Source organism: Myxine glutinosa, chromosome 1 (assembly GCF_964187855.1).
Source record: "Myxine glutinosa chromosome 1, kmMyxGlut1.1, whole genome shotgun sequence".
Lineage (NCBI taxonomy): Eukaryota > Metazoa > Chordata > Myxini > Myxiniformes > Myxinidae > Myxine > Myxine glutinosa.
In genome coordinates this window covers 440,728,198-440,743,186 of record NC_136261.1, presented here as the reverse complement: position 1 = coordinate 440,743,186, position 14,989 = coordinate 440,728,198, and the positions used below count along the sequence as shown (strand labels likewise).

The 14,989-nt window shown below is 41.5% G+C and overlaps 1 long non-coding RNA gene and 1 pseudogene across 2 annotated transcripts in view; one reads left to right on the top strand and one right to left on the bottom strand.

Moving 5' to 3' along the window:
- LOC144889694 (uncharacterized) overlaps positions 1 to 14,989 on the bottom strand; it is a 798,143-nt gene that overhangs the window by 617,662 nt on the left and 165,492 nt on the right. The gene's annotated exons all lie outside the window — the stretch shown is intronic.
- The window catches only part of LOC144889685 (E3 ubiquitin-protein ligase TRIM7-like), a 32,540-nt pseudogene that overhangs the window by 2,041 nt on the left and 15,510 nt on the right, over positions 1 to 14,989 (top strand). Inside the window, exons 3-4 of the transcript XR_013621994.1 lie at positions 8,598 to 9,270; positions 12,743 to 12,838. The product of XR_013621994.1 is annotated as an E3 ubiquitin-protein ligase TRIM7-like (transcript). The remainder of the gene's footprint in view (positions 1 to 8,597; positions 9,271 to 12,742; positions 12,839 to 14,989) is intronic.

Genomic DNA, 14,989 nt, shown 5'->3' with positions numbered 1-14,989 from the left:
CGTGGGTGTTGTAAAGACGCTGACGTTATCTGTTAAATGTAATACATTGCCGAAACATTTATTTCCCTTTAAGTTCGTAAAATTCCGAGATTATGGTTGGATAAATTGCGTACTTTATGAAACAGGTGGGGATTAATCAGGGAAACAATTTATAGAAATGTCAACTGCAGTAGATGCTATCAATGTTTTAAACATGAAAACAAAACACTTCTACTCATTGATTGTAGAGAGAAAAAAGCAGATAGAACCTGATGTATTTAGTCTTTGGCAACAACGATGAGCTGTGGTACTAAAACACATGCCAGAGCTCTTTTGCACGAGTTGAAATCTGAACTGATTTTTTTTTGAACAGTAAACCAAACGAAAGAAATGACAGAAGTCAGGTAGAAAGATTGTTTGACATGCTACGCTACAGAATTTTATTTCATTTGTCTGCACATTTATGTTTTGTAATGTGATTACATATGATGAAACAATAAAGTCCTTCAAATGAGGCAACGAAAGAAAAAATAATAATGAATGACCACTTGACATTTTCTGTGGTGGAGCATGCCTGCCAGACACCTGGAACCCCCTCCCCAACTCCAAAATACAGAACTAGATCTGAGCTCATGAGTTACCAATCCTGATGAAAGTGACTGAAAATGTTGAGCATAACATGGTACTGCATAGCCCACATGAATGACCACAAGCAGATGTCAGCCATTCATTCAAACAAATTCAAATTCTGTAGAGCTGGTCTCCTATCAGTAATCCCCGTCTTCCTCCTCTGATTCTGAGTCTTCACTCCATGCTTCGCCATCTGAATCGCTCAATAATCCATCAATATTTTCTACTTCCAACTCCGACTCGCTGTCACCTTCGACCTCCATGTCCTCTGCGTTGTTACTGCCATTCGCAAACAAACTGTCTGGTATGGCTGGCCCTTCAAACCAGGTTGTCTTCAGGATGTTGTCATTCACAGACCATCCATAATCGGTTGATGACAAACCGTCCACAGGAGATGCTGTCACGGCATGTGTCCACAATGCTGTTACATACTGCATTTGTCGAATCTTCATGTCAAGGGTCCGACGAGAAGGTGGCAGCAGCGCACAGTCGATCCGTTTGATGTTTGCTAATGGGTTCTCCTGAATGTCAATAAAAGGCATGATTAGAGATGTTGTAAGGTATTCTAATTTTATAATGATGATCGTATTCTCAGTTTCTCGTGCCTTAATTACCTGATCAACTTTGCCAGTCATTTGCATCAATTTGGTGTATCATGCTTCATTGACATCTTGAGTCTTGCTTTGTCCGTACATATGGCTTTTGCCACAGAAAATACAAGTCCCTTTCAACAGGCCCTGCTGATCAGACTTGGGAAGGACACTGCAGCGTCTTGTTCGGATCGAAGCCTTTTTGGTGGTTGGTTCATCATCAGGTGGCACCTCAAAGTATGTCAGATTTAAAATTTTTACGCAAGGCAGCAGCATTCTTTACTGTTGTCCATGTCCTGTCACTGAACTTTATCAGCTTGCCGTCCTCTTCTGTGCATTTGTGACAGATATAGCAGCTTGAAACACCCTCAGCGTCATTGTTCTGGAATGAAAATAGGATCCGTTAATGTGGAGTAAAAATTAAATGGTCCAGGGACCATATGATCACATGTGGATATAACTGTCAGCTTGGCAACCGCATAATGTTTGAATCGATATTCTGTGCAAATAAATTGACATGTAACCTTTGATCTAATAACCCCAAATCTAATCATGTTGCCTCTTTTTCCAAGTGTGTACATGACATGTAAAAAGTTTGACGAAAATCCTTTCAACGGTTCTTAAGACATCACGATAACGAGACTCGGACGGACAGATAACCCGAAAACATAAATTTGTGGCGGAGGCATAATGACGTTTGACATTTGGTTATGGGAATTCCGAATTTCTCCTCTGTCCTTGTAGTTACAAAATTATGCTAACTCGGTGGACGTTTTGAGAGGAGATTTCTCCGGTGGCTTGGTGAGTGGTATCTTGTCAGTGCTTTAGAATGTGCAAATTAAGTTCCATTACCCTTACCTCTTGATTGACAATAGTGGATGAACGAGTTGATCCTTGGGCTGACTCTCCCAAACATTGCTCTTCTGAAGTCACACATATTTCTTCTGGATCCATCCTCCTGGGTGATTCTTCCGAACCTTGCTCTTCTGCAGTCATCCTCCTGGCTGACGTCGATAATCCAAAGCTGAAAGAATAGAATAATGCATTGTATTAAAAAATCCCCAGAGCCACACTTTTGCTAACACCCATTATTAAAAGAAATGACGACAGTAATATTAAATATTAATTGAGAGGAATCAAAATTGACATTTATCGTAGTATGGGCATTAGCTTACCTTGAGGGAAATGGTTCATTAACATGTACAAGAATTTATCATAATGGTCCAGTCAGACACGAAAAATATACGCCTTCATTTCCCTCAATCAAGAAAAGAGTATACATTCATTGTTTCGCTTTGAAATTAATGACCGTAGACCTAAGCATATAGGCTCCACTTGCAGTATATAGTGTGAGTAACCTTGGCTGCATAAGGTTCATTGAAATATCTATATCAGTCGATAAAGTAGGCCTAATTAATGGACAAGTAGCCCTCAATATGATGGATGGACAGCATCAGCAGGAGGGTGAGGGTTAGGTGAATCCTATGCAGTTTGTGATTAGGCCTCGGCGCTATTCTGGTAACATACCCGTACCTGATGGATTCAAAGGGATGTACATGTACATGTACCGCTTTGCACCACCATAAACACACTGATTTTGAGTATAGTTACAAAGGAGAGACCTCTCTTAAATCTTTAAAGTTTTAAAGCTTGATTAATGAGATAATAGGTGGCAGCATGATATCTATGGGGAGAAATTTAAGTAACAAAACTTACCTCAGACTGTGTCGAATATCTTCTTGGATGTGTTGATGACTCTGATCCTCAATAAAATAAGTTGGGTTGCAGTGCAAAGAGAACTTGACTACTTGATTCCTATTTTAAAACTGACACATATACCGGTAAAAGTGTCAGAAAATGTAATACATGTAAAGTAACACACCTGGCACCTTAATGTTGTCTAGGTTCAGGCTTGGTCAAATACATGCTATATTGATAATTGTGAGTAAATTACAATGCCACAGAATCAAGAGATACATTGCGCTTTTTCTCAGAATTCCGTCTGGCTCAATGGAGGGCAGGCATTTTGGGGTGTCTGGCAGCCACACTCCGCCACTGAAAATTCATGATACACGGAGTTATGCTGAATATTTTCCAGGAGGTTTCATCAGCGTAACTCACGCGCTGATCTCGCTCAATTTTGGGTGTGGGGGGCATTCGGGGGTGTCTGGCGGACACACCCCACCACTGGAAATGTCTGGCAGTGACCATTCCTGGTACTTGAGACTATGTCAAACATTTTCCAGTAAGTTTTACCGGGTTAACTCACGAGCTGATCTTGCTCAATTTTGGGTGTGGGGGCATTCGGGAGTGTCTGGCGGGCACACCCACCACTGAAAATGTCTGGCAGTGATCATTCCGGGTACTTGAGACTATGTCAAACATTTTCCAGTAAGTTTTACCGGGTTAACTCACGAGCTGATCTAGCTCAATTTTTGGGGTGGAGGTATTCGGGGGTGTCTGGCGGGCACACCCACCACTGAAAATGTCTGGCAGTGACCATTCCGGGTACTTGAGACTATGTCAAACATTTTCCAGTAAGTTTTACCGGGTTAACTCACGAGCTGATCTAGCTCAATTTTTGGGATGGGGGCATTCGGGAGTGTCTGGCGGGCACACCCACCACTGAAAAAGTCTGGCAGTGGTCATTCCTGACACACGGGACTATGTCAAACATTTTCCAGTAAGTTTTACCGGGTCAACTCATGAGCTGATGTAGCTCAATTTTGGGCATCCGGTTATGTAATCTGGCAGGCACACCCCACCACTGAAAATGTCTGGCAGTGGTCATACATGATATTTGGGACTATGCTGAACATTTTCCATTAGGTTTCATCAGGGTAACTCACAGAGCTGATCGAGCTCAATTTTTGGGTCCCTTTCGAATGGCCCTTCTGACCACACCCACCATAATGTGCCCGCCAGAAAGTCCATTTCCTTACATGGACATGCACATGGACCATTGCTATATACATGAAAATTGGTTAACTTTCCATCTAGGCTGACCCCCCCTGGGCTCCTAGTCTCCCGGTGCGGGCTCCTGGTCCTTCTGATGATCTTCTTGTCCAGTTTGTCATTTCATTTAATACACTGAATGATTATTCTGAATGTTAATACTCGGGGATTGTTTTTTTATGTGAATACTCAAGGAAAATCCCGTCAAATGATGGATTCACCAAACTCAACACAACACACAGGATTACAATTGATACAAAGTTATCGATTACATCCAATGAATGATTTACAATAAATAATACAGTTCAATAATTGAGACTTTACCTGGGGAGGATTAGTGGTGAGAGGAGAAACTTGTCAAAACGTTCCATATTGGAATGAGAGCATTGCAGCTTCAACATGCCTCCCCGAACAGGAGGGTAAGGTGAACCTGGGCATACCAACCCCCTAACCCCCACCAACGGGAGGGTAAGGTGATCTTGGGCATACCAACCCCCTCGCCCCCACCAACGGGAGGGTAAGGTGATCTTGGGCATACCAACCCCCTAACCCCCACCAACAGGAGGGTAAGGTGATCTTGGGCATACCAACCCCCTAACCCCCACCAACAGGAGGGCAAGGTGATCTTGGGCATACCAACCCCCTAACCCCGACCAACAGGAGGGTAAGGTGATCTTGGGCATACCAACCCCCTAACCCCCACCAACAGTAGGGTTATGTGATCTTGGGCATGCCAACCCCCAAACCCCCATCAACAGGAGGGTTATGTGATCTAGGGCATACCAATCCCCTAACCCCCACCAACGGAGGGGTAAGGTGATCTTGGGCATACCAACCCCCTAACCCCGACCAACAGGAGGGTAAGGTTATCTTGGGCATACCAACCCCCCAACCCCCACCAACAGGAGGGTAAAGGCATCTAACTCATCCAGACACACATACAAACTTGCACCTGCACACACGGAGGTGGACACTGCCAGGTCTCCGTTGCATCTCTTGAAACCCAACCATGTTTAAACTGTGGAGGCAGCAGCCAACGACACACACACACACACACACACACACACACACACACACACACACACACACACACACACACACACACACACACACACACACACACACACACACACACACACACACACACACACACACTCGCACACATACACATACACATACACATACACATACACATACACATACATACACACACACACACACACACAGAGTTATATTCCATAAGCAGCCAATGGCGGATGTTTGCATCATTGCTGGGAGTGTATGGTTGGTGTATGTTTAGATGTGCCGCTGATGTTAAGATGTGCCGACTGTGCCCCTGATGCAGTGCCCCCTGTTTAGACTAGCCTGGTTCTTATTTTGCCGACATCAGAAGGATGACAGGCTGAATCAACCCACCTGATGTTATTTAACAGCACGACTAGGGCACAAACATATTACAGCAACCATATTACAACATGCAATAGCCATATTACAACATACAGCAACCATATTACAACATGCAGCAACCATATTGCAACATGCAGCAACCATATTACAACATGCAGCAACCATATTACAACATACAACAACCATAATTCAACCCACAGTAACTGTATTACAACATACAATAACAATATCACAACATACAGCAACCATATTACAACATACAACAACCATATTACAATATACAGTAACCGTATTGCAACATACAATAACAATATCACAACATACAGCAACCATATTACAACATACAACAACCATATTACAACATGCAACAACCATATTGCAACATGCAACAACCATATTGCAACATGCAACAACCATATTGCAACATGCAACAACCATATTGCAACATGCAACAACCATATTACAACATGCAGCAACCATATTACAACATGCAGCAACCATATTACAACATGCAACAACCATATTACAACATGCAACAACCATATTACAACATGCAGCAGCCATATTACAACATGCAGCAGCCATATTACAACATGCAGCAACCCTATTACAACATGCAGCAACCCTATTACAACATGCAGCAACCATATTACAACATGCAACAACCCTATTACAACATGCAACAACCCTATTACAACATGCAGCAACCATATTACAACATGCAACAACCCTATTACAACATGCAACAACCCTATTACAACATGCAGCAACCATATTACAACATGCAGCAACCATATTACAACATGCAACAACCCTATTACAACATGCAGCAACCATATTACAACATGCAACAACCCTATTACAACATGCATCAACCATATTACAACATGCATCAACCATATTACAACATGCATCAACCATATTACAACATGCAGCAACCATATTACAACATGCAGCAACCATATTACAACATGCAGCAACCATATTACAACATGCAACAACCCTATTACAACATGCAGCAACCATATTACAACATGCAGCAACCATATTACAACATGCAGCAACCCTATTACAACATGCAGCAACCATATTACAACATTCAGCAACTATATTAGGCTCAATAATAAACCAATGAATGTACATGACGTCAGTGTGATGTCATAGTCGGTGTACTACTTTAGTTTAATTTAATATTCCTGGCTGAAAACCCCCTGACTGATACTGGGAAAGGCGGATCGGGGTTGTTGGAGCGGTGCGAGCGGGAGAGAGCTGCGGAATGGAGTTGGCAGGATGGAGCTCTGGGCAAGCGAGCAATCCAGACACCATACCAGGCCCATTCCAATATGGAGGGCAGGTCGATTAATTATCACCTCATACACCAAATCTTCATTTCTTCAAACATCCACTCTGGATGCACAATTAGCTCAACAAGGAAAAGCCCAAGACAAAGTTACCAACCGTTCTTTTTAGAGGGACCCTCCAGATACGCACCTCTTTCCATTTTCTTTCTTGCACCACACCTGCACCTCCTCCCCACCCATCTCAACGAAGTAGTCCTCCTCTTTACCCCTCACCTTAGCGACTGCTCTATCTTTGTTTTCTTCATCTCCTCTTGCTCGTGATGAGTCTGATTGGCGCCCTTGTAATGTGAATATGTACAGTATAAACTATGTCGATCAGGATAACTCTGCTCTTTGTCCCTGTGCTTTGTCCATTTTTATGCCTCCGCCGACGAAGTCGCCGGAGGCACTATGTTTTCTGGTTGTCCGTCTGGTTGTCCGTCCATCTGTCCGTGATAGGTTTATATTACCGCGATAACTTGAGAACGGCTGAAGGGGTAACGGTCAAAGTTGGTGCAGGTATGTATAATAAGGTAAAGATGAACTGATTAGATTTTGGGGTAACGAGGTCAAAGGCCAGAGGTCATGTTAGGTAAAATTATGTTACCGCGATAACTTGTGAACCAGTGATGGGATTCTGACCAAAGTTGGTACAAGTATGTGTTATGATGCAAAGATTAACTTATTTGATTTTGGGGGTCAAAAGGTCAAAGTCTGTAATAGGTTTATCACTTGAGAACTGCTGAAGGGATCTAATTCAAACTTGGTACAGGTATGTATAATGATGTAAAGATCAACTGACTATATTTTGGGGTCAAGAGTTGAAAGGTCAAATGTCAGATGTCCGGTCAGGTAAGAATTATACAACCAGGCTAACTTGTCAACCACTCATGGGATTTTCACCAAACTTCATATCATTATAGTACGATGCAAAGATAAACTGATTTGATTTTGTGGTCAAGAGGTCAAAGGTCAGAGGTCATGTCAGGTAAAATGTGATAACTTGAGAATAGCTGAAGGGATTTAAATTCAAACTTGGTACATGTATCTATAATGATGTAGTGATGTGGGTGGAGGCATATCGGTCGACGTCGTGATGTGGAAGAGTGTCTTTATAGTTAGTCCCTTGTGCATTATTGATCCCTTGTCCATTTTGATTCTGCTTGTACCATTGAATTGCTTTTGTTGCTTATATCCTCCCCCTTGCCCCCTCATCCTTATAAATAAACCGCCTCGTTGATGATTGTTCTGGCGATCTGTCTGTGCCTGTCCTTTCTTCTATTGGTCGAGCGCAGTCCACCTGTGGTGTTAGCCTGGGAGGTTTTCTACCACAACGAATTAATTGGCTCCAGTCCATGTCCAATGTGCACTGGAAGATTTTGCAAAGCTGCATCTCATTAAGATTTAAAAGATAAGAGCAGTGCATATCGAGGGTGCGAGGCCCGGTTGGAAATGGATTGGAAAATGACGTGACCCAAATGTGAACAATAATTGGACTGGGGACCCTTGGGAACCTGGTAGATTGATTGGCACTGCTCAAGTCATGGAGTTTTCCATGCCCGATTGACTCAGGTCCGGGGTGAACCGAATCTTCCCCTATTAGCAAGCCCCGGAACCTGTGGCTGCAACAATATATATGTATATACTTGCTCTTTAATTGCCTTACGATTTTCTAATTATCAATCTCCATTTGCAGGTTTCAATTCAACCCTGTTTCACGCTCTTCTCTCACCCCAAGGAAATGGCCTCTTCTTCTTCTTCTTCTTCTTCTTCTTCTGATATTGGAGTTATTTTGAATGAACTCACATGCCCAGTGTGCTTTGAACTCTACAAGAAGCCTGTTGGTTTGCCATGTGGCCACTCGTTTTGTCGTGTGTGTATAGAGAAATCCTGGGAGAACAGGGAAGAAGACACAGGTTGTGTTTGTCCAAATTGCCGTGAGGTTTTTCCACAAAAACCAAAGCTCAAGAAGAATGTGATCATTGCCAACTTGGTAGAAAATATGAAGTTGAAAAAGGGAAAGTTTGGATTGGAGGTCCGAGATACAGAACATGGTGATGTGAATGTTAAGGAAGGAATGAAATCAGGGGGCAGTGAGTTTCTGTGAGCTTTGTAATCGAGAGGCAGCCAAGAGGTGTGTACCTTGTGAGATCCTCTGCTGTGAGAAACACCTGAAGCCTCATCAACAGAAAGGGCACAAACTGGTGGATCCTGGAGTGAAGATTGAGGAACTAAGATGCATTGAGCATGGAAAGCCAATCCTACTCTATTGTAAGGATGATGGGAGCTTGATGTGCGTCACGTGCACAGGTGGACAACATCGGGACCACGACGTTGTTGCTTTGGAGATTGCTCATGCTGAACTGAAGGTGAGTAAATCAGTGAAAATGGTTATTGTATGCATTATATCCATATTATTTTTGGTTATTTAGCTGAAATGCAGTGCATTCAGAAAGTATTCAGACCCCTTCACTTTTTTCACATTTTGTTATGTTGCAGCCTTATGCTGAAATCGTTTAAATTCATTTTTTCCTTCATCAATCTATACTCAATACCCCATAATGACAAAGACACAACAACAACAACAACAACATGCATTTTAAGGCCATTTTCCCTGCTACAGCGGGGGTTAGCCAAAAAACAAAATATGACAAAATGACAAGGAGAAAACAGGATTTTAGAAAGTTTTGCAAATTTATTAAAAAGAAAAAACTGAAATATCACATTGACAGAAGTATTCATACCCTTTGCTATGAAACTTGAAATTTAGCTCAGGTGCCTCCCATTTCTCTTGATAATCTTTGAGATGTTTCTACACCTTGATTGGAGTCCACCTGTAGTAAATTCAATTGATTGGACATGATTTGGAGAGGCACACACCTGTTTATATAAGATTGTAAGGTCTCACAGCTGGCAATGCATATCAGAGCAAACACCAAGCCATGAGGTCGAAGGAACTGCCTGCAGAGCTCAGACAGGATTGTGTCGAGGCACAGATCTGGGGAAGCCGTCAAAAATAATTCTGCTTTATTGAAGGTTCCCAAGAGCACAGTGGCCTCTTTGATTCTTAAATGGAAGAAGTTTGGAACAACCAGGACTCTTCCTAGAGCTGGCCGCCCGGCCAAACTGAGCAATCGTGGGAGAAGGGCCTTGGTAAGAGAGGTGACCAAGAACCCGATTGTCATTCTGGCTGAGCTCCAGAGATCCTGTGTGGAGATGGGAGAAACTTCCAGAAGGACAACCATGACGTCATAGGTCACATGGTTTGGCGGCAATGATTTTTTGAAGAATAAAACTGTAAAAAGCCACTCCTCCAGAATGGCTCAACAGATCGAACGGAAACTTCAAACATATGTTCCCCGTGCCTTGTGTATACGCTGCTGCCCTTGAATAATTCATACGTCACATGGTTTGGTGGCCATATTGGATTGAACAAAAATCTTTTAAAAGTTCTACCTCTTGAACCGCTTCATTGATCGATGTGAAACTTCAAAATAATGACGTAGTCGCAAAGCAGAACACGTGTTTAAAATTTCAATATGATTGGTCTTACGGTCTGACAGCCAGAAGTTATTGTTTGAAGAAGAAGAAGAAGCACCACTTTATTATCTTCTCCAGCCATGTGAGCTTTCAATATATCTGTTAATTATGTTCTGTTTGAAGTCAGTGGCATCCTGTCTATTAATTATGTAATATCGGAATGTACCTTTCGACACTTTGGACTGCTGAGAACCATTGGACCTTTGAAGAACCTTTAAGACCCCATCAAGACCATCAAGACCCTTAAATACCATGAAGACTCCGAAGATCCAAAAGACCCCAATGACCCAAAAAGACCCCGAGGAACGGAAAAGACCCAAAATACCATGAAGACTCCGAAGATCCAAAAGACCCCAATGACCCAAAAAGACCCCAAGGACCCAAAAGAGCCTGATGACCCAAAAGACTCCATGGATGCGAAAGACCCTGGGAACTCCAATGACCCTGAGGACAGCCTCATTAAAAAATATATATTTAAAATACAACACTGAATTCAGTTTTATAAAGAGGATATCATGTGTCACGCATGTCTGATGAAAGTGTGGTTGTACAAAATAATGAAAGAATGTACAAAAACACCCCACAAAATACACCTCACAAACACATCTTGGCGAGGGTCTGCGATCTCTGATTGCTCTTTCTTGTTTTAATGTCGCCTTTTTCAACTTCCATATGTGGAGTGGGGCATGTAATGGGGATATAACCGTCAGTCCCCCACGGGGCTAGATTTATATGACGAAGGCTCGTGTGGAGGTCTGAATATTTTTAACTTTCCGATTGACCATTATCCATTTATGTACAGCTTGTTACGTCATCGTAGCGGAATATTCCTCATAAACGTGAGAATTATTTATCATGTGCTGTTGTTGATCATTCACCTGTACAAGACGTGACGGGAAATGAATAAGTTTTTTTCAGGTGACCATCTGATAAAAGGTGAAATTGTTTGTTGATGTGACAAGGGTTCAGAGTTCACCAAAATAAGTTTATTTTGGAATAAGGAAGAATGTTTACGGCCTGAGCTACTTACAATCCTCGGACTTAAAGACGAATGAAGGTTAAATAAAGATTCATCATCACAGAATTTTCATTTAAAATGTGTGTTTAAATAAATCAGAGAGATGTCGGTAAGTTGTTTCCTGCACCCCAACTATACAACTTACTGAACTAACTATCTTTGGAATATTTCAAATCGGTACAAATCAACTTTTCCTGATCGCCAGCTCCCTGAACGGATCTCTGATTAACGCTCTAACTTGCAGAGGGCACTGAATCAGTGACACACCTGCACCCCCAGCAAATGGTATAACCTGCAGAAATGTGCTCCATATAAAAGAAGAAGAAGAAGAAGAATTCATTTTGAATAACCTTATACACTTATACCTTTCAAGGTCTTTCCCCTATATTACAAGACCCTGTGTATCACATCTTGGACCAACCACTAAGGTATTCAAACCCAGGTAACAGGTGATCCATCTATCATCCAGACCTCGATTGAGGGGATCTTCATCTTCTTCCCAATCTGAAAAATCCCTTGGATTAAATTCGTATTTTTATATCAAATCAGCGTACAATATAAAAATCCCATTCAAACCACATCCTGAAAACTGTTCAATCCCAGAGAAAACTTTCCAAATGGTTCGATATTTGTAATTGGACATTTTAGGTTTTCAAACGTTTTCCAGCAATTTAAATTACAAAATATATCGATCTTTACCTTCACACCAACATGTCACGATGACGTAATGTCAGTGCAGCTACCCCTGATATAATTATATAATTATTTTAATGTAGAGTGATGTAATCATGACTGCTTCAGTGCTTCACCAAACATCGACCTTCAAGACAGCTGAGACTGTTTTAGTGGTTAATGTCGTCCTGGGACTTTTTCTCGTTCAGCTCCGGAGTTAAAGAGAAGAGAATATTTATAAATTTTAATAAAACTCCCATCACATTGACTGTGCTTCTTCTCACAAATGTATACTCCATATATATAATTATAACCCCATCATATCGCATACCAATCCTCTTGGCAAATGGAAATGCAAGAACACATTTTCAATCCTTCAGGTTAAGGGGTTCAGGGTGGGGCGAAGACCCCAATTCTCTATATGTAAATGTGTATCGTATAGCACCACCCGGTGTTAGCCCGTATTACAAATCATCTTGTATCTTTTAAATTCCTTCCACACAAGGTACGGTTACCTCTGCTAGTATTCATCTAATTTTGTGCAGGATGTTCCTTTTTAATCCACCACCGGTTCACGATTCTTCATTCTGTTGTTTCTTTATTCTGTGCAGGATGTTTTGGCTGCAAAGTATCCTCATGTGTCACAGTCAATGCAGAGCGTTGCATCCAAACTACGGCAGGTTCAGGAAGAGGAAGATCAAACAGAGGTAGGAATCATCAAGAAATGGGTGTTCTTGGAAACTTGGAAAGGGTCATGTCCCCCACCTGGTACCCCATTTAAAAAAGGAATGCACTCGAGGGAGGTGCTCACTCACACCTTTTTTTCTCTTCGAATAAGTCATCCTTGTTTTGTGAAGGAATGTACGATGATAACTTTTTTAGAAGTGAACTAACGAACTCTGCAAAAAAAAAAAAAAAAAAAAAATGCAGCAAGGGAACAATTAATTAGTCAACGAATTATATCAATAAACAAACAAACAATCCGACCATGGTATGTACATATGTATGTATGTTTGTGTATGTGTGTGTCAGAGTGAACGACTTGCCCTGTGCTCCTGTCATGTTTTGTCGTTTTCGGGGTACCATGGGCAGATAATGTGCAAAATAATTCCTCCATTCCCAGAAATCTCTCTCCTCCCCTCCCATCCTTCCCTTTCACCCGGCACCATGAGGATGAGGAGACAACGCCTAATTAGGGTGTATGTTATTATTTATTTGTCTTTGTGGGCACCTTTGTAAATATAATCACTTCTGTCTTTAAAAAAACCAGGTCCTGTAATAATACCAAATGTGAATAATAAATAATAACCGAAAAAAAAAAAATCGTTGGATGTCTCTGTCTGTCTGTCTGTCTGTCTGTCCTATCTGTGTGTGTTGGTGTTTCTTTGCAAAGACAGCTGTGCCGACAACCACCAAATTTGGCACACAGACAAAGTCCGACCTGTGGATTGTCCTCATTGTATTTTCATGCACCACCTTAGCCTTTAAAGACCTCCAAGGACCCTTTTTACATGCTTGAAAGATTAGATCCCAAAGACCCTGAAATACCCTTAAGAATACTTTTACTTTTGAGACCCTTTCAACACTTTTAGATTCCTTCACCCTTTCAACCTTTTATAACCTTTCGACTCCAAGAACCTGAAGACCTTTAAACTCCCTAAGTCACTTGGACTTCAACACCATTTGGACCCCGTACACCCTTCAGACAGATTAGACATATTGGACCCTTGACCATTTATAGCTTTAGACCACTTGGACCTTTTTAGACCCTTTTTGCATGCTTGAGGGATTAGACCCTTTTGACCCTTTAGACACTAACTATGATTGGAATATACCCTTTAGACTATCTAGAATCTTTAAAGCACACACCACATAAACATCTGTTGACTTCTTGAAAAACACAGACGATACTTTTCCTGTAAGTAATGTGCAAACTCGACCCACCAGGAGTGAGGGTACTCTGCTATATCTAATATATAAAGAAAGTTTGTTTATTTGTTTGTTTATGGATTCGGACCTTGTAGGAATCAGTGCGACCAAACTTTATATGGCCTCTTTCATCCAGAGAAGGTCGAGGGCTATGTTTGGATAAAAAGTTGACCCCCGATAATTGACCTACAGGCGTCAATTGGGTCTTGTACTTATACACTGCCTGGGATTTTCTCCCTGGAGTGATCAATTAATTTGTATTGTGAAGATCGTATGTTGAAGTTGCAGTGAGTTGTTGTTGACAACACAAATTTAATTATGAGAGTATTTCGTTGAATTTCTTCGTGCAACACCAGTTACTTTAGCTTGCACTAAAATAACAAACAACACCGATTCATTATTTATATATATATATATATATATATATATATATATATATATATATATATATATATATATATAGCCGTTTTGAGTTTGGTAACAGTTGGTATAATAAAGGTTAAAATTGCCCCCTCAGTCACACAAGCAACACGTAGCCTCATTTGTAGTATAGTTATTTCTTAGTATTTGTGAGCTTTCCCAGTGTGTACCATGGATTCGAATAGATACACCGTATCCCTGCGTGTCGTAAGAGGTGACTAATAGGGTTGGCGTCAGGAAGGGCATCCGGCCATAAAAACATTGCCTCAAAAAGAGAACCATGACAATTACAACTACATATGGGCAGGGTACAACCCAAAGTGGAGATCGGTTTCTGAGGTTTGGGATATGGAATGTAGGGACAATGACAGGGAGATCAGGAGAAGTGTTGGAAGTATTGGTCAGAAGAAGAGTGGACATATGTTGTGTGCAAGAGACGAGATGGAGGGGAAGTGGTGTGAGAATGGTGAAGGGTAGGCAGGGACAGAAATACAAGTTTGTGTGGCAAG